Source organism: Natator depressus, chromosome 5 (assembly GCF_965152275.1).
Source record: "Natator depressus isolate rNatDep1 chromosome 5, rNatDep2.hap1, whole genome shotgun sequence".
Classification (NCBI taxonomy): Eukaryota; Metazoa; Chordata; order Testudines; family Cheloniidae; genus Natator; species Natator depressus.
The window spans coordinates 74396216-74416720 of NC_134238.1; the positions used below are offsets into that span (position 1 = coordinate 74396216).

At 41.0% G+C, this 20505-nt stretch overlaps 1 protein-coding gene across 3 annotated transcripts in view; it reads left to right on the top strand.

Annotated features, from left to right (window-relative positions):
- Positions 1-20505, top strand: part of TNFAIP8 (TNF alpha induced protein 8) — a 103888-nt gene that overhangs the window by 75646 nt on the left and 7737 nt on the right. Inside the window, exon 1 of one of the 3 annotated variants that reach the window (XM_074953013.1) lies at positions 1282-1387. The exons of the other annotated variants lie outside the window; for them this stretch is intronic. The gene's annotated coding sequence lies outside the window, so the exon portion shown is untranslated. Of the gene's footprint in view, positions 1-1281; positions 1388-20505 lie in introns of those variants that run through there. 3 annotated transcript variants of the gene reach the window in all.

Genomic DNA, 20505 nt, shown 5'->3' on the forward strand with positions numbered 1-20505 from the left:
TGTGCAAGGGTGACCTAAGAGTACACAAAGTACTGGTAAATGAAAGAAACAATGTATAGTAAAAGGCTTTTGGAATTGGAAATGCTGTATATTTGTAATCAAAGAGGAAGCTCTGTAGGGGAGAAGTGAAAGATCATTATTTTGGGAATGAGCTTGCTGTTGCTGCTGACTTCCTTTTCAGTATAAGTGCATACTAGTTTGGGTGGGGGGGGTGTTTAAACTGAGAGGAGTGTACCTGGAACTAACATTGCCAAAGCAAAGGGTTTCATTTACTCCTTGTAGCATGAACGTGTGGAAGAGCTGGAAACATTTCAACAAAAACACAATTATTCACCAGTGTTGATTTTTAGGGGGGTTTGTTTTGTGCAAGTTGTGGAGGAGGATGGTGGAGAGGGGGAGTAATTTCCTGAAACTCGGTATGTATACAAAAGAGCATTTGTACAGAAGGGAGAAAAAGTCGAGACTGGGATAAAAAACTGGCTTTCTCTGAAAAGAATTTGATTTCATGATCTTCATAAGTAGTCTCTGTGGAGACTCCAAACTGAAAGAGCGAAACAGTATGACTCTCACAAATCAGGTTAGCAACAAGGAAACCCAAGTATTTCCCATTTGGTAACAAAACAATCAGAAAGCTCTTCAGAATATTTCAGAAGGCTCTCCCTCCCCATCCCACCTTTCTCTATCTCATGCCACCACTTGAATGTGTTAAAATTACTGTAGGCCTAGAAAAAAGAAAAGGAGGACTTGTGGCACCTTAGAGACTAACAAATTTATTTGAGCATGAGCTTTCGTGAGCTACAGCTAGACTTATCTTGTACATGATGTGAAAGACAAGGATAGTTAGCTGATCTTCAGAAAAATAGGACTGTATCGAATGAAATTTAATGATACAGACAACAACATAATCTATGTATATAATGACTAAGCATGATCTTTGACATTCTTGTAGTATTCAGAAATTCCATACGCTCTCCCTCCCTTTCTCCCCAAATGAACAAATACACTAAAAAGCACACACTTTTTTTCCAATAGAATATTCAAGAAATTATTGTAGAATTGAAATACTTTCCTGTAGCAACTGTTGTGAAAAAAGAGAGAATGTACATCTCTATGGCAACGTGCACATTCCACCCCATTTGTACAATAGGAGAGCAAGTAGCATGCGTGCCATGGCATGAAACGTTCTCTGGTTTACACACAGGAAACGTCAGACAGTTTTGTAAAGTGCACTTTATTTCAAAAGTACATTTTTTTTTTAAGGCAAAGTTCTTATATCCGTCTGATTTAGATTCTTAACGTTCTCTGGGAAGATGACTTTGGTTTTTATACAGATTGTTTAATTTCTCTGGACATAATGTGAGGTGCTAAGGCCTTCAAGGTGGCCAAGGTAAGGGGTTGGTTTCTGAGGAGAAGAGATTACTTTGAGATTTAAAGTACTTCAGTTGCTTTAATTGGTAAGACACTGGATTTTGTTTTGCTTTGACCTGAATAAGTGTTCAATGGAAAACAGAAGCGGTGACAAACTAGAAAGAGCAAGCGTGAGTATGAGTCGGCAGAGATTACTCTTTTTAAATGTATCGATCACTAGAAACTCCACAAATACGTTAGTTTTATATGCTGATCGTATTGTACAGAAAAGATTTGTGCTGCATGAGATTTTTTGTGTGTATAATGTCGTGTCTTGAGATGAGACTACAGTACCACTGTTTTTAGTTGTCATGACCCACAAATAAGGGGAAGGGAGAAAATGGCTAGTAAAGGCTAGATTCAGTCAACAAAATTATAAATTGAGTGAATCTGCAGCTATGTTAGACCGCCATATCTGATCCAGTTTAACACTGCCAGGTAGCTCCTTGGCCCCAGGCACAACACTGAAGGCATGTCTATGCTGTAGTGCAAGGTGTGACTGTGGCATGTGTAGACTTATCCAAGCTAGCACTGATTTAGGTAGTTTGAATAACAATAGTAGTGAAGCTGCTGCAGCACAGGCTGCACAAGCCCACCCAGGACCCTGGATATGTACAGGAGGGGCTAGCCCATGCTGCTCCAGCTTCACTGCTGTTGTTCAAGCTAGCTAGGTCAAAGCTTGCTTGGGTAGGTCTGCAGGTGCTGCAGTCACACTTCTGATTGCAGTGTAGACTTACCCTAACACTGAAAACATAATCGCAAGCCCAAAGATGCATAATCGTAGAACTGGAAGGGACCTTGAGGGGCACTCAAGGCAGGACGAAGTATTATTTAGACCATCCCTGACTGGTGTTTGTCTAACCTGTTATTAAAAATCTTCAATGACTGAGATTCCACAGTCTCCCTAGGGAATTTATTACTGTGCTTAAACTACCCTGACAGTTAGTAAGTTTTTCCTAATATCCATCCTAAATCTCCCTTGCTGCAATTTAAGCCCATAGCTTCTTATCCTTTCCTCAGAGGTTAGAGAACAATTTTTCACCCTCCTCCTTGTAACAGCCTTTTATGTACTTGAAAACTGTTGTCGTGTCCCATCCCAGTCTTCTCTTTTCCAGACTAAACAAACCCACTTTTCCAATCTTCCCTCATAAATCATGTTTTCTAGATCTTTTAATCATTTTTGTTGCTTTTCTCTGGACTTTCTCCAATTTTTCCACATCTTTCTTGAATTGTGGTTCCCAGAACTGGACATATTACTTCAATTGAGGCCGAATCAAGGGGCGGCCAAACTTACTGGCCCTCCGAGCCACATACAACAATCTTCAGAAGTTTGAGAGCCAGAGCACACCAGCTGGGGTTGGCGGCTTCAGCCCCGCTCCTGCTGAAACCCCGAGACCCTCCTCCTCACTTGACAGAAGCTCGTACCCCACCACCCCACTGAAAGGCAGAGGTCCTGAGCTCCCCCCGACCCCCACAGTCTGGTAGATGAAAAATGGGGGACGTAGGGGGCATGCGAGCCACAGTTTGACCGCCATCAATGCGGAGTAGAGTGGAAGAATTACTTCTCGTGTCTTACTTACAACACTCCTGCTAATACATTCCCAAATGTTTGCTTTTTTTGCAACTGTGTTACACTGTTGACTCTCATTTAGCTTAGCTTGTGATCCACTATGACCCCCAGATCCTTTCTGCAGTACTCCTTCCTAGGCAGTAATTTCCCATTTTGTATTTGTACAACTGATTATTCCTTCCCAAGTGGAGTTCTTTGCATTCTTTGCATTTGTCATTATTGAATGTTTATTTCAGACCATTTCTCCAGATCATTTTGAATTTTAATCCTTATCCTCCAAAGCACTTGCAACCCCTCCCAGCTTGTTATTGTCCACAAACTTTATAAGTGTACTCTCTATGCCATTGTCTAAATCCTTGATGATGATATTGAACAGGACCCCACTTGCTATGTCCTTCAAGCTTGACTGTGAATCACTGATAACTACTCTATGGGAGTGGTTTTCAACCAGTTATGCACCCACCTATCAGACTAGCTCCATTTAGGTCAGATGGGTCTCAACCAGGGGTATGCCTCCCCCTGGGGATACGCAGAGGTCTTCCAGGGAGTACATCAGCTCATCTCGATATTTGCCTAGTTTTACAACATGCTACATAAAAAGCACTAGAAAAGTCAGTATAAACTAAAATTTCATACAGACAATGACTTGTTTATACCGCTCTAGATACTACACGCTGAAATGTAAGTACAGTATTCCAATTGATTTGTTTTATAACTGTATGGTAAAAATGAGAAAGTGAGCAATTTTTCAGTAATGGTGTGCTGTGACACTTTTTTTTTGTATTTTTATGGCTCATTTTGTAAGCAAGTAGTTTAAGTGAGGTGTAACTTGGGGGACACAAGACAAGTCAGACTCATGAAAGAGGTAAACGGTCTAGAAAGGTTGAGATTCACTGATCTAGGTTGTATTTCCCTAGTTTGTTTATAACAAGGTCATGAGAGACAGTATTAAAGCCTTACTAAAGTCAAGATATACCACATCTACTACTTCCCCCAATCCACAAGCCTTGTTACCCTGTAAAAAACAAAAAAAACTATTAGATTGATTTGACATGATTTGTTCTTGACAAAACCATGCTGTTTCTTATCACCTTATCTTCTAGGTGTTTACAAATTAATTGATTAATAATGTATTTATGTATCAGAGTATTTATGGCAGAATTCAAGCATTCAGATTCTGTTGGATAGCTGACCAAGTAAGTTACTGTTTTATTAAAAACGGTGATGAGTGCTTTCTGTGTAAGGTTGACAAATTCAAACAGGAAATAAGATGCAGTTTTTTAACAGTAAGGTAAGTTAACCGTTAATTCTGAGTAGCAAAAATTAATCTAACAAATACATTATTGTCTTTGGGTGTGAGTTTGATCTAATTTGTGCCAGTGTCAATTAGGAGTAAGAGAGAGACTCCCTCCTTCTTGTATATTGTACTAGTTCCAAAGTAAATTGAGTATTTGGGTTATGCAGTAAGTGAGCTGTAGCTCACGAAAGGTTATGCTCAAATAAATTTTAGTCTCTAAGGTGCCACAAGTCCTCCTTTTCTTTTAGCGGATACAGACTAACATGGCTGCTACTCTAAAAGCAGTAACTCTTGTGTGGCTTTGCAGTTTCTGTCCTTGATCACTGTTTACACGTGGTCCAGAGGAGAATATTAAAGGGAAACTGAACTTTGTGTTCAATTATGCCAAAACATGCTGTGTTGTTAATGTTGCTAAGTAACAGTTCAACAAATACCTTTGTATTGATCTTTAAGCCACAATGCCATTACTTTCTGGTCTATATTAATATCGTTTCATACATTTTTCCATTTGTGTATTTACCTTTTTAGAGTCTAACTTTGAAAAACCCCCCTCCCCCCAACCTCTATATATAGATACCTTTGTACAGGCCAAAACATACAGCATGGTAAAATTTAAGAAAAGAAATCCTGTAATGTACTATTTCTAGTAGACTCTTGTGTCCTATTTTAGGCACACAGAGCAACCCAAAAAAACTGTAAGTGCTATAAAAATTGCACTGGTTTAGGTTCTGACTTTGTTGCTTGAAGTGACCTGAGGCTAAATGCTTTTAGTGCAGTAAAATTAAAAAGGAGATGACGCAGTATAAGTTGTCACGGTATAAATTATTTTTGCATATCTCTCTCCTAGGATAAAATATTAATATGTGTAAAACTTTAGAATACAGTAGCTGAGACATTCATTCTACAGGTTTTCTGTTGTATATTTACCAAATACATAATCTTGTTTTCTAATAGAACTTTCAACTCCAAACATAACATGAGATAAACTCTGCTGCCCCTAAAGTACAATGGAATGATATTTGCTATGAAAGATTTTTGAAATGCACCACATCATCCGTTGTTTAGTAGGATGCACAAGTAGAACCATTCAGAACCAGAGTGTCTACTGTATCTTTATTACAGTCAGTTCTAAGTTCTGCAGTTCATCAGTGTGAAACCTGTGCATTCCTGAAAAACATTGAGCTTTGAGTAGCCATGCTAGCATTTTTTAAATGTAAATGAGATTATGGAGGAACGAACTCACATGTTTTATTCCTTTTAGGACTTAGGACATGCAAAATTAGCTGCTGTATGTAGAGATTGTGAGGCCCCATAGTACTCCCTATTTTGAGAGGTAAATACTCAGCCCCTCTAGTGATTATGGATCACATTTTGACATTTTGCAACTACCTTTTTCCCAGGCAGGCAGATAAGTTCTTATGAAATAGTCAGGGAGTCCCCCAGCATCCTAATACTGGAGTGGAATGTTCCCTATTTGACCAATGTTGTCAACTGGGAAAGCATTTTTAAGGAACTGCTATTGGGCTCTCACAGTTTTTTCAATCCCAAGCATCCACCAGCAAGGATAATCTAGGGTTTATCTGCAGAAGATTCTTCCTGTTGCTACCTACCATACTGGCCTTTTGTGATGGAACCCTTTACCGCTGGACTCTTCATCAAAGTGGGGAAGGACATTCATAGTATACAAGTGTTGGAGGTAGAAGTTTCCTTAGTATTTGAGCTATTAGGGGTAGACCTGAATGAAGGACAATAATTGCGTTTCCCAGCAACTTTTAAGGTTTCAAAATTTGTTTTCATTCTTCATTTGAGTGGAAAGCAGACCCTTCTAACATTTCAACAAAAATGGAATTGTGCCAAAATATCCATTTTTTGGAATGACACATGGGCATTTCAAGGTGATTGTGGATGCTGGTGTAGGTAACATGGTGATTAGGGCACAGGCCTGGGGAGTCAGAAGACCCAGGTTCCAGTCTCTGCTCTTCCTGATTCAGAGCAAAGATATTCTTCGCAGATTACTCTGAATCATGCAGAGAAGGGACTTGAACCTCGGTTTCCCTAGGTCTCTTTCCTAGTCACCAGGCTATAGTTCCCGCCAAAACTTTGAAATCGATACGTCTCCCTGAAACTTTTTTGCTTCAGCGAAACAGTATTTCAGCATGTCTCGTGCCACTGAATATTTTCTAGCCAGGTTTAATTAGGAGTAGGAAAGACCCACTAGCCCCAAATGTGCTCGTGATTTAGGGTATGTCTACACAGTCAATGTTAAAGCGCTGCCAGCTGTGTAGTCGCGGCTCCAGCATGGGAGAGAGCTCTTGAAGAGCTGTAATAAAACCACCTCCGTAAGGGGAATAGCTACCAGTGCTGTAGCACTATCTACACTGCCACTTTACAGCGCTGAAATCTGCATCGCTCAAGGGTTTGTTTTTTCACCTCCCCCCCGGGCAAAGAAAGTTTCAGCGCTGTAAGTGGCAGTGTAGACAAGGCCTCAGACTCTGACTGAAGACTGGGTGTTGCACAGATAACTCTCCCTACTTCAGACTGCAGAGGAGAAGAATGAGGACATGGTGTGGGTTTTATTACTTGGATATCACTTGCATCATGCCATATGTTTATATGGTTTTTACACACACAGATTGGTGCAGTCCTGCCCTGAAGATACTACAGTCCAAGCTACATAGGACACACTGAAGGCAAGATGTGGGGCACTAGTTCAAGAAAGGGAAGGTTGTGGAAAGAGAGCTAGAAGATAGGAAAGAAGTGGGTATGAAGGAGATGGGAGCGGTCATTAAGAATAATAATATTCGTACTCCAATAACAGGGGCCCACGGGGAACATGATAGAAGCTGTAAAAGAGAGTGAAAGGAGGAAAGAGTACAAGTAATGAGGAAGGTGCCCTGGAAATTGGAGGAAATAAGATGAGAGATCCAGACAAGGCAAAATTATTACCGTCTTGAAGATGAGTTGGAGAAGCATAAATATGATGTGGTAAAATGCCTGAAATCAGTGAAGGGATTTGAGTGGAATGATGTGACTAGAGAACACTGGATGATTCAGGTGGTAGTACTAATTTAACTCCCATAGGCCTTTTTCATCTCTTTGAGATGTTTTCTCCTGAGAATCAAGGCTAGAAAACCACATGAGGCTGGGAATTCGCTCTTCCCCAAGTAGTTCTGCATCTCAGTCCAGAGCAGCAAGGAAAGAATGACTGTTTTTTTTTATATTTTTCCTTATCTTGTCTTCTGCCCTGGGATAACTTTTTCCATTAACACACTGGATGTCACAGAGCTAGTATATATGATTATCCAGGAGCTGGCTAATCTGGAAAGCAAAGGATAATGCTGTGTTGAATCAGAGATCTTAGCCATATACCATTCCTGTGAAATACTACTGAGCCATTTTCATCTACAGAGCTCTTTGAAAGCACCAGTCTTCATGCCACCCCTTATTTAGTTAGGTAAGATCCTTGTACAGTTGGAGCAAATGAGGCAGAGGTCAAGTGAATTGTCTGAGGTCACAGAGAGAGCATTGCAAAGACAGGTGACTGTAGCCTTTGGTTTCTGTAGGTTGACAGAATGATTAGAACTCTAATCAGCAACAAAGTTATAATTATTGGCTTAGATTTACCACTGCATCACTTCAACTTTACATTAGTATAATTTCACAGACTTGAATCAATTTACATTGCTGTAAATGTGGATTAACACAAGGTGAATCAGGCTCAATGATTGTAACTTGCACTAATTGATTCTCTTTCGAATAAAAGTGAAGAATCTTTTATGCCCAGTTTTCAAACTCCAAACAAGAATTAGTGCTGAACAACATGTACATGAAAATGCCGGGGTGTGTGTAAGGCATCTTATCATACATCTTTCAGTCTCATGCATCCTTTCTGCCTATACCATTACATAGTCTGTAATTTGTTGTGATTCTGATATGTTTTGGGATTGAAGATCAAGAGAGTCAAGCAAACTCTCCATCCTCCTTCCACACCATCGTGTTGACACTTTTTACCTTTAGGCTGTATTATTTTTAACACTTTTAATATAAACATATTGTTTTAAATCAAAATGCTTTTTAAACAAAAAAAGAGGAACATGTGTATAATAAAAGTAGCTTTTTAACTCTGGATGCAAAGGACGTGCTTACAGAATCCTATATTTATGTTCATGAATGGGCATTTTTGTGTCTACGGGCTCATTTGTGCGTTCAGATGTGTGGTTTCGTGGGCACCAAAGGGGGGGCGTGCGTGGCTTTTTGTGAGTTAATCCATTCCGCCCTGTTTTATCCACTACCCTATACCACTGAAGTCTATGGGGAGCACAGGATGCAAATCAGGACAGAAGATGACATATTGTGCCCATGTTTCACAGTCTGCTCCTCAGGGTCTGACTTCAATCCACGCGGCAAAACAACTTATAATTGAGGTTGAAACCTTTTGGGCTCAGTCCTCTCCCAAAAAGAAGTGAGTGACAGAACTCTATCATTAATTATGAGCAGGATCCAACCCCTTAACTCACTGCACTGTACACAGGTATTGCACCACATGTGATACTGTACATTGCTAACTACTTGGATGTTGGCCCATGCAGAGCAACATGAGCTATGGATGACACTACAGTATTTTGATTTATGTCAAGCTTTCCATTTAGGGCAACGCTTTATATTAGTGACTTAGTTTTTCTTTATTTTTCTTACTACTACTTTGTTTTATTTACGGGATTGCTCACTGTGCCCTAAGCCCTTTTTCAAACCCTCAGAGATGGTGTCTGCTCTCAGCCTGCTCACAATCTAAGGGCAGTGGACAAGTGGAGTTTAAGGGATTAGGGACCAACAGGCAATTTATGAGCAAGACCGCTCAATCCACTCTAAACTGCATAGCAGAAGTGGATTTTTAACAGAAACGTAAGTGGACGGAGTAGTGGCATTGCAGATAAATTCAGGGAGGTTGTATTCTTTACGATACTGCTAATCTAGACTCAAAGTAAGAGCAGACAAAAGCAATGGCTTCATAAGATTCATGATTATTGCGTGAGGCCTGGCTGGAGCAAAGTATGCAGAACGTAAGACTTGGGAGCTAACAATCAGATAAGGTTATGATGCAAAGACCTGTGTAAGTCTCTTTTAATTAGAGTGTCAGTACTGTTTTGTCAAATTCATTTATGTACTGTAGTGATGTTTGTCATCATTTCTTTTCCACTGCTATAACCACAAAAAGTCAATATAGTAAGAAATAATTTTAAAAAGACATATTCCAAATTTAATCTCAAATTTAATTTTTACAATCCACGTATACGTTCTTTGAAAAAGAAGGTAATTACTGTAGTGACTGGCATGTCATGGATTATGAAAGTAAATAGATATAAAGTTCCATCCATTAAATGTAAATTTATAGTTGTGTTGTAATATGAGAAAATTAAATTGTTTTTCCATGTGGCTCTTTATTAAGCGGCTTTCTTTTCTTAGCCTACATCAGTCTCAGAGGGAGAAGTGTGAAGATTAAACTGTTATGAAATAGGTTCTGTTTAAGTCTCATTTCTTTTTCCAAGACACATTGTTCATTTGTTCATTTTTGCTGTTTTATGGGTGACGGAACTGAAACTAATCATTTCACAAAGCCAGTCATGTACAAAACTATAGGCGCAGTTGTTGCCATGTATGGCTGTGTATGAAATTTCAGTGTTTGATATGACTGTTTTCCATTTGTAAAAATAGAAGGAAAGTTTTTACATCAACTCAAGTGATGTATGTGACAGAGTTGTATTTTAATCAAATCTTTTAATGTGGAAGACTTAGATCTATTTCTCTTTTGCCTATGCAAATTGCTGGGCTTTTTTTAAGAGGGGACAGCTTTGGGGTTTCTATAACTTTCTGCGATGGAAACATTTTAACACATCTGTTGAAGGGAGTAAACTGTGTGATGATAAATGATGCATATGTGACTGCTACCAAGATGCTCAATGTCCCAGTGGAATCAATTAGACACAATATGACTTTGTATATTTGAGTAGTATCTCTTCTCTTGTACACTATTTTACTTAGAATGGCTCTCTGCCAGGTCTGTTTGTTTTTGGGGGGTTAATTTAAATGGTTTGACTAGTCTACGGGGATATTTCTGATGTAGTGCTGGGCCTAGAAAGTGTAGAACCCCTGGTACAGTAAAGACACTCAAAATTTGTCTTGAATGTAGGTTTAAACTAAAATTGTGTTACAACAAGCTATCAATATTATCAGCAGTCACAAGACATAAATTATTGCATTTGTGGCGTTTAGGCATTGATCAATCTGCTGTGATTTCATTTACCACTTAATGAAATGTTATAGAGAAAGAGGATGGTAATACCTCAGATTGAAGGAAAGGCAAGCTATTAATACATAGGCACGGCAAAAATGTCATTTCACTAATTTAAGTTTTAGATCAATAGGTTGGGTTTTTTGTTGTCATCAGTAGAGGACTTTTCCTTCTCCAGTGATCATAATGGTCCCTTCTGACCTTAAAGTCTATGATTCTATTAGTGTTCAAGTGTTTTCTTCCAAATCACCTTTTCCCATCATAACCCCCAGGATCACAAGCTGGCACAACCATCCTTTACTAAAGGCTGTATGGGACTCCCTTCATAGTTCATCAATAGTGCTACATGCTTGGCCATATATATTACTGTGGAACAGTGCAAAGCACAAGGGCTAGGCATTTGACCTCTGCAGTGCTCACCATCCATACCAGTTTATGTAATGAGAGCTAATCTCTCGGGCATCAGCCCAAAGTACTTAACCATAGGAGGGGTCCAAATTTTAAATAGTAAACACATTTGCTAAGCTTACAATTAAATAGGATATTTTAGTGCTATTACTGTTCAATAAATATTCTGTAATAATACTGCTTTTTGACTACAGTATAACATAAAAGATATTCAACCACAATATCTAATTTCACAGAAGCATGAGTCTCTGAAAATATTAACAGCCTAATTTTCCTTTCACCTACATTTCTAACTTTTGTTAGATCCCTCATTTATGCTAGTGTAAATTAGGAGTCGCAAAATTAGACTCTAAGGAAGTAAAATATAGTGTTAAAAAAAAAAAAAAACAGAGGAAATCACTAGTTTGAACAGCCATTCTGACTGAGAAAATTCAACTTTCATTTTAAACTACTGAGAATCAAACACTTAAAACAGTGGTGTTTAAAAAAATACAATATTTTAAATGTTCTGGTCAATTAAACAGCTGTTTTGACCATTGGCTTTGAATCAAAGGGCTAACGGATAAGACAAGCCAAAGGAAAAGGTGAGCAGCAATGCAAAGAGTGAGTGAGATAAGAGAGGTGGACTGTGCAGTAGGGTAAGAATATTTAGATAGGCATATTTTTGTATTGACAGATGGGAGTAAGGAAATTGGGGAGAGGAAATGGTCGCAGTCACTGAATAGATGATTGGGAATTTGGACTAATTTCCTGGCAGTTGTAATGCAGAGGACAAGACAAAACACACACTGAGCAAGGCATGGTGACTACTGCTTGAGTGCTTTATGAAATAGGTCTCCTTTTTGAAAGAGAAGGAGAATTAAGGAAGTGAGGTTGGTACAGTAATAGAGAAACAAACTCTTTCAATTGTACAGTGTGATATGGAGGAAGTCACAGAACCAAGAATGCAACTCAGAGAAAATAAAATTAGACATTTTCAAATTTCCTTTAAGATCAAATGTTCTGGTTAATTTAACAGCTGTTTTCTATTCTCACAAATCTTGTCATTTAACTCCTCCTTCCTGCTTTCCTTACATCCAGTCATTTGTCAGATCCTGCTGCAGCTATCTCTACATCATTTCCAAAATATATCCCTTCTCCTTTCCGACTTCAAATTTATTAGTCTGTTCTTGTAATAGATTATTGCAGCCACCTTCTCTCCATTGTGCGTCATGTCATCTTTGTCCCCACTATCTCCAGTCAGTTCAAATTTCAGCTGTCAGTTGACTTATATTCTTGCCACATGGGCCTTGTATCTGATAGCCTTTGGCCTTTCCCTTGCCTCCAACTTATTTTCTGTATCAAGTGCAAGTTTCTTCTTCGCACGGCTTGTCTCCATCTCTGCCCAAGACTCCTGAACTCATTTTGCTCTGCCCGATCTTGTCTCTTGTCACCACCTTTGACTCCTATCCCCATACCTAGTTCCCTTTTGTGCATGAAAGTCCATACGCCACGACTACCTTCCTATTAATATATAACAAGACCTCTCTTCCTTAAATATTCTTTAAATAACTCTGTTCGATCAAGCATTCTAGCTGTAATGGCCAAACTCCATACTCCACTTAGAGTATGTTCTGTCTTGTCCTGTCCTGTTTGCTTGTTTTTGTGCCCTTCGGGGTAGGAACCCTTTACTCTCACACTGGTGACCTATTATACAGTTTGGTATGCACTTAGGAGGCTGCATAAATTATTACAGTATCGGGATTGCATTCTGTTTGTTCTACAGAAATGACTGATGCACATTTTTATCTTACCAAACATCTTTGTAGCGTCAGTGTGGACTGTGGCATTCGTGTGTGCTCCTGGCAAATGCAGATCTGCACATGCAGATATAGGTGCAGAGAGGCACCTGTCTTTTGCCTACTTAGACCAATCCAACAGCTGAAATATATTGGATCTATATTTAATGTCTCAGCACCTGTTGCTGCATTCCAAGAAAGGAGACAAATGGTGGCTAAGGAGTAAAATGCCAGACTACGTTTGTCATCCTATTCTGTGTGACTGGGTCAGCCTTCTTTGTTTTTCAAGTACGCAGTATATTTTAGAATGTGGCTCTATAACAGTAACCCTATGTATATAAAAAGGTATTACATCTGAACCGTTTTTCTTCTTGTCAAGGCAGTGTAATAAAAACACCCATGGCTTCTAGTGGGAAGAGGCAGCAAGCCTTTAAAAAAGCTTTGTGAATCTCCTATCTAGCTACGGTATATATCATGTGATACAGGGGGTGGCTGTGGAAAGCTCAGGAATGTAAAACCAGAATAACTTCTTGGTGCAGATTGCTCTCATGGGGCAGCAAAACCCTATACACACATTCTTGTTTGGAATAGCATCATTCACCACTACTACCACCCCGTCCACTCCTCCCCACCACACAGACTTTTCTTGGGGCTTTTTGTTTGCCTTGCAACTGACTCGTCCCACCTTTTAGTCAGAGATCATTTGTGTCCAGTTACTTAGCCAATGCATTTTCTGTTGGAACAACCATATATTGCATATAACTTTGTGAACCCATTGGCAAAGAGATAACTTTCCTTTCTAGCATCCTACGAAAAAGAGGATATAGGGCAGGGATTCTTGGGATAAATTTTTTGGTGGCCTCAGAGTGTGGTCACCAGCTCTTGCTGGTGACCACTCTCACACTTTTCCCCCAAACAAATATGCGCACATACACGTCCAAATCTTTGTAATTTATTTATTGCTATCTAGAAAGTTTGTTGTTAAAAGTGATATTAACAAACATACAAATACCACTTTTCACAGCATACTTACTCAGCCCTGGCAAACCAGGGGACAAATTAAGCCCTGGATGGGGGTTCAGGGGAGACAGTCGGGCCAGAGTCTGAAGCCCCATAGACAGAGCCTGCCGCCCCACCACTCCAGGGCTGAAGCCCAAACCCTGAGCCCCACCACTCCTGGGAAGGTGGGGAACTCACCAGGTAGCTGCTCCAGCATTGTGTCCCAGCTATCTTCAGACGTGGCAGGGTCCAACCTCTGCTTTCAGCCCTAGCAGCCAGCATCAAGGCAGTGGATCCAGGAGCAACAGGGAGAGGGAGGGGCTGCTGCTTTGCCCCGCCCCCTTAACCCCCCCCACCCACCCCCAATCACAGCCCCGGAAACTGTGGCTGCAAGAAAAGCCCATGGTGGCCACATGCAATGCAGCCAGGGTGGCCGCATTTGAGAAATGATAGGTTATCCATGTTATGGTTCTGGAGATTTTTTGTTTCTTTCCCTCCACAACTCTCTGTTCTGAGGGGAGTTTGCTAGACTTACTTTATTTTGTTTTCCCCCCCTACAGCTGACACAGCTGACTGTATGGCCTTATCCAGTCGTCTTTGGCTATCCCTCAATGCGAGGATGATGTCTGCCAAGGGGGTTCATTGGTGGGGTTTTAAGTGGCTGAGGAGCCCTATTCGTGCCCTGCAGATTTTCCCACAGAAGTCAAAGGTGTAATCTTGGAGGAAACGTAGTTGGCTGGACTGTTGCATCCTTTCTTTCCTCCTTTGTCGCTTCTGTCTCATGAGCACTTCTGTTCTCCTCAAAGTGAGCTGTGGCTTGGTGCATGGTGTGGCACCACTGTGTTCTGTTCGACGCCGAGTCCTTCCGGTTTGTTGGGTTGATGCCTCCCTTTTTAAGGTGTACTTTCAGTACGTCTTTGAAGCGCTTCTGCAGCCCTCCGTGAGCCCTTTTTTCCTGACTTAACTGAGAGAAGAGTACTTGCTTCAGGAGGCGTGTGTCAGGCATACGTACACAGTGGCCAGCCCAGCGGAGTGGTGTTTCATGACCTGTGCCTCTATACTGCTGAGGTTGGCTGCAGAGAAAACGCTGATGTTAGTGCATTGGTGTTCCCAGCTGATTCTGAGAATCCTCCTGAGGCAGCGCTGTTGGAACCCTCGAGCCATGAATTAGCTGGCAGCCTTTATGCTCCAAGTGTGGGATAACCCACTTCTATACTCTGCAAACTATGTCCATGCAACACCTCTTGTTTGCTATTTATCCTAGGCTTCAGGTCCTGAGATTAGTTTCTTGTTCCAGGTCTTTCAGTGTAAATATTAAAATGATTATAAATTGCTTGACTAATCAGCATTTTTATAGCACTACACAGGGAAAAGTTGTAGCAAGAATCTTTTAAGACTTGCCTAAGGTACATAATGATAAACTCCCAGGTCGGGAGCCAGAAACATGTACATTTCATGCATTTAAAAAACTTGGTTTAAATATTTTTTCCTAACTAAAACTGACATTCACATAGAAATCGGAATATTTTCCTAGGAAAAAGTGCTAAATAAAACACTTGCTCTTCATAAAGGTGTGAGTGGCAAGGAACATAGGAGAGAAATGAGTGGAATTGAACATTTTTCTATAGAGTTAGGTATGATCTACAGCTCTTTATTTTTAGGGGCTTGGGGCCAAAGTGCTGGCTTGGAGAGTTGTGAGTTACAGAGGGCCTAGAAAGTGAAGTGTAATTCAGAATGGATTAAACCTTTGGGAAGGGAAGAGGTGTTAACTGCCAGTGCCCTCCCTCAGGGTTGGTGTTGGGGAGAAGGGAAGCTCTAGTTTACAGCAGGAGTTTGAGACTTTTGATTCAGTGTATCCGTGGTGTCAGACCTTTTCCAACCAAAACTGCCCATTTTTTGGATTGTGCTAATACTGTAGGACAACCTCTCCAGTGCAGCTGAAATTGTAGAAGATTTGCACAGCTGCAACCACTTCTCCCAGTAGACTTTCCATCTCTGGGAGTCTTGCAAGGGTATGTACCAGCTTCTCAATGAATCTGGTCCATTGGGAGTGAGAACTGTGTCCTCTTTGGGACAGAAATGAAGATTCCAGGATTGTGACTTGATCTGTCTGTCACTCTGAAGCTTATAATGTCTGTGGAATCAGTTTGAAGCAATGGAAAGAGCTACAAGCATTATGGAGAGTTGTTTTTGTTTATAATATCACTAAGTTCAGTCATCACTAGAATATGTGATCTGTTACCATCCAGTTTTTGAATTCTCAGCCATTTTCAGATTTATGAATCACACTAGTGTGACAGCATGGACTTTCAGCTACTGATGTTGGTGTAATATATATAGACTTCTGTAAAGCATTTGACTTGATACCACACAACGTCTTGATTTAAGAAACTAGAACAATACAAAATCAGCATGGTATGTGTTAAATGGATTAAAAACTGGCTAACGTAGTCTCAAAATGTAGTTGTAAATGGGTAATTATCATTGAATGGTTGTTTTTCTAGTGCGGTCCCGCTGGGATCAGTTCTTGACCCTATCATACGTTTTCAGTGACATAGAAGAAAATATAAAATCATTACTGATGAGAATTGCAGATGATGCAAAGATTATGAGAGTGGTAAATAACAAAGAGGACATGTCAGATACCGAGCGATGGGGATCACTTTGTAAACTGGGCTCAATCAAACTATGCATTTCAATAGGGCAAAATATAAGTTTATACATGTCGGAAGAGGTAGGCTCTCTTTACAAGATTGAGGACAGTATTCTGGAAAGCAGTGATTTTGAAAAAGACTTAAGGGTCACGGTGGATAATCAACTGAACATGAGCTCCCAGTTACTCCTGGGGGAATTCTGTGGCACGGCACATGTGCAGAATTCATGTCCCCCGCAGATTTCTTTGCTTCCCCGCAGAAAAATGACTTTCTGACAGGGAAGCAAAGGGAAGCTGCAAGAGCAGTCATGCACCACTCCCTAGCTGCACGGGTACATCGTTTCAGACAGCTGGCAGAGAGGAGAATCACCATAGGGCTGGAGACATCCCAGCCAGTGGCTCCTACACTGCGCTGGGATCAACTGCTAGTCCCAGCTGGGCTGGAGGTAGGAGAGGACAGGACTTCCTCTTCCCCTGCAAGGAGTGGTTGGAGCGGTGTCAGACCCACCCCTAAAAACCTCCCCCAGCTGCAGGAAGTTCAGCATCCTCCCCTGCTTCATGGCCCCATAACTCCTCAGCTACGGAGGGAGGGGGAGCTGCTCCCCCATCTGGCCAACCCTCATGCATCCGGACCTCCCATGCCCAGACACCCCTGCCAAGCCTCACCCCATACACCCAGACCCCCCCTAGCTCTCTATACGGAAACCCTACCCCCATTGAACCTCAGTCCCTGTATTTGGAGCCCTCTGCACCAGACCCCCTGCCTCCAAACCTCCACCCCTGCACCCAGACCACCCCCATGAGCTCCCTGCACTCAAACCCCAACCCTGATTAGCCCCACTCTTAGCCCCCACATCCAGACCCCTATGCCACTGGCCCCCAACTAGCTGCATGCCTGGCACAGAGGGGCAGGGCCCCAGGGTTTTTCTGGGGCAGATCCAGGCCTTGTGCTGTGTCAGGGTCAGTTGCCTCACCATTGAGTCTGTGTCCTGGCAAGTGGGGAGGCTGCAGGGTGATCTCTCAACTTAGTGCAGCCAGTGGCTTGTGCTCCCCACTGCCATGCTGGAGCCTCTGCATTTATTTATTGACAAATAAAATATGCAGAATTTTGCAGAATTTTAAAATATTGTGCAGAGTTTTTAATTTTTTGGCTCAGAATTTTTAGGCGCAGAATGCCCTCAGGAGTATCCCAGTGCAATGCTGTGGCTAAAAGGACTAATGTGGTCCTTGGATGTATAAATAGGGGAATACTCAGTAGAAGTAGGGAGATAGTATTACCTGTGTATGTGGCACAGGTGCAACCATTACTAGAATACTATGTCCAGTTCTGGTGTCCACAAATCAAGAAGGATGTTGACAAATTGGAGAGACTTCAAATAAGAGCCACAAGAGTGATTAAAGGATTGGAAAAACTCCTTTGGTAACTTAGTCCATTACATGGAATGAGTATGGTTCTACAATCATAGAACTCGAAGGGGCCTCGAGAGGTCATCTAGTTCAGTCCACTGCACTCAAGGCAGGACTAAGTATTATCTAGACCATCCCTGACAGGTGTTTGCCCAACCTGCTCTTAAAAATCCCCAATGATGGAGATTCCACAACCTCCCTAGGCAATTTATTCCAGTGCTTAACCACTCTGACAGTTAGGAATTTTTTCCTAATGTCCAACCTAAACCACTTTTGCTGCAATTTAAGCCCATTGCTTCTTGTCCTATCCTCAGAGGTTAAGAAGAACAATTTTTCTCCCTCTTCCTTGTAACAAGCTTCTATGTACTTGAAAACTGTCATCGAGTCCCCTGTCAGTCTTCTCTTCTCCAGACTAAACAAACCCAGTTTTTTCAATATTCCCTCAGAGGTCATGTTTTCTAGACCTTTAATCATTTTTGTTGCTCTTCTCTGGACTTTCTCCAATTTGTCCACATCTTTCCTGAAATGTGGCGCCCAGAACTGGACACAATACTCCAGTTGAGGCCTAATCAGCAGAATAGAGCGGAAGAATTACTTCTCTTGTCTTGCTTACAATACATCTGCTAATACATCCCAGAATGATGGGGTTTGTTTGTTTTGGGTTTTTTTGTAGTAGCGTTACACTGTTGACTAATATTTAGCCGGTGGTCCACTATGACCCCCAGATCCCTTTCCGCAGTACTCCTTCCTAGGCAGTCATTTCCCATTTCGTAAGTGGAGTACTTTGCATTTGTCCTTATTGAATTTCATTCTATTTACTTCAGACCATTTCTCCAGTTTGTCCAGATCATTTTGAAATTTAATGCTATCTTCCAAAGCACTTGCAACCCCTCCAAGCTTGGTATTGTCCGCAAACTTTATAAGTATATTCTCTATACCATTATCTAAATCATTGATAAAGATATTGAACAGAATCAGACCCAGAACCAATCCCTGCAGGACCGCACTCGTTATGCCCTTCCAACATGACTGTGAACCACTGATAACTACTCTCTGGGAACGATTTTCCAACCAGTTATGCACCCACCTTATAGTAGCTCCATCTAGATTGTATGTCCCTAGTTTGTTTATGAGAAGGTCATGCGGGACAGTATCAACAGCCTTACTAAAGTCAAGATATACCATATCTACCGCTTCCCCCTATCCACAAGGCTTGTTACTCTGTCAAAGAAAGCTGTTAAGTTGGTTTGACACAATTTATTCTTGACAAATCCACACTGACTGTTATTTATTATCTTCTAGGTGTTTGCAAATTGATTGCTTAATTGTTTGCTCCAATATCTTTCTGGGTACAGAAGTTAAGCTGACTGGTCAGTAATTCCCTGGGTTGCCCTTATTTCCTTTTTATAGATGGACAATATATTTGCCCTTTTCCAGTCTTCTGGAATGTCTTAGCTATAGTTATATTTAAGAAGTTTTTCTTAATATGTAACCTAAATCTCCCTTGGTGCTGATTAAGACCATTGCTCCTTGTCCTACTTTCAGTGAATATGGAGATTTGATCACCATTCTCTTTATAACAGCCCTTTCCCTATTTGAAGACTGTTAGTAAGTTCCTCCTCAGTTCTTGTCTGAACACTAAATGTGCCCAGTTTTTAACCTTTCCTCCTAGACTAGATTTTCTAAATCTTTTATCATTTCTGTTGCTCTTCTCTGGACTCTCTCCAATTTGTCCACGTGTTTCCTAAAGTGTGGCACCCAGAATTGGCCACAGTTCTCCAATTGAGGTCTCCCCAGTGCCAAGAAGAGTGGGACAATTTCCTCACCTCTTACACATAATACTGTTATTAATACACCCCAGAGTAATATTAGCCTTTTTTGCAGCTGCATCACATTGTTGGCTCATATTCAGTTTGATCCACTATAACACCTAGATCCTTTTAGCAGTACTACTGCCCAGCCAGTTAGGCTCCATTTTGTATTTGTGCATTTGATTTTTCCTTCCTAAGTGTAACAGTTTGCACTTGTCTTTACTGAATTTCATCTTGTTGATTTTTAGACCAATTCTCCAATTTATTAATGTCCTTTAGAATTTTAATCTTGTTCTCCAAAGTACTTGCAATCCATCCCAGGTTGGAGTCATCCGCAAATTTTATAAGCATACTGTTCACTTCATTATCAAAGCCATAAATGGAAATATTGAATAGTACTTGACCCAGGACCTAAGCACTAGCTGCACTAGGACCCCACTAAATATGCCCTCCCAGTTTGCCAGTGAACCACTGATAACTACTCTGAGTACAAAAAGAAAAGGAGTACTTGTGGCACCTTAGAGACTAACAAATTTATTTGAGCATAAGCTTTCGTGAGCTACAGCTCACTTCATTGGATGCATCCACCTTCTAGTAATTCCACCTAGACTGCATTTCGCTGGTTTCCTCAGAGATTGTCATGTTTGGACAGTGTCAGAATCTTTACTAAAATCAAGATGTATTACGTCGACTGCTTCTCCCCATCCACTAGGCCAGTAATCCTCTGGGTTTTTTAACCCTGACAGGAGATCAGATTAGATAGTCTCCCCCCGTGCCTTCTCATCTTAAAATGTATTCTAAGTATAGATCATCTTTTCAGAGTCATTATCTTGTGGATGTGCCTCATCTCCTCTAGCCATCATGTAACTTCCTTGTGCCTACCATA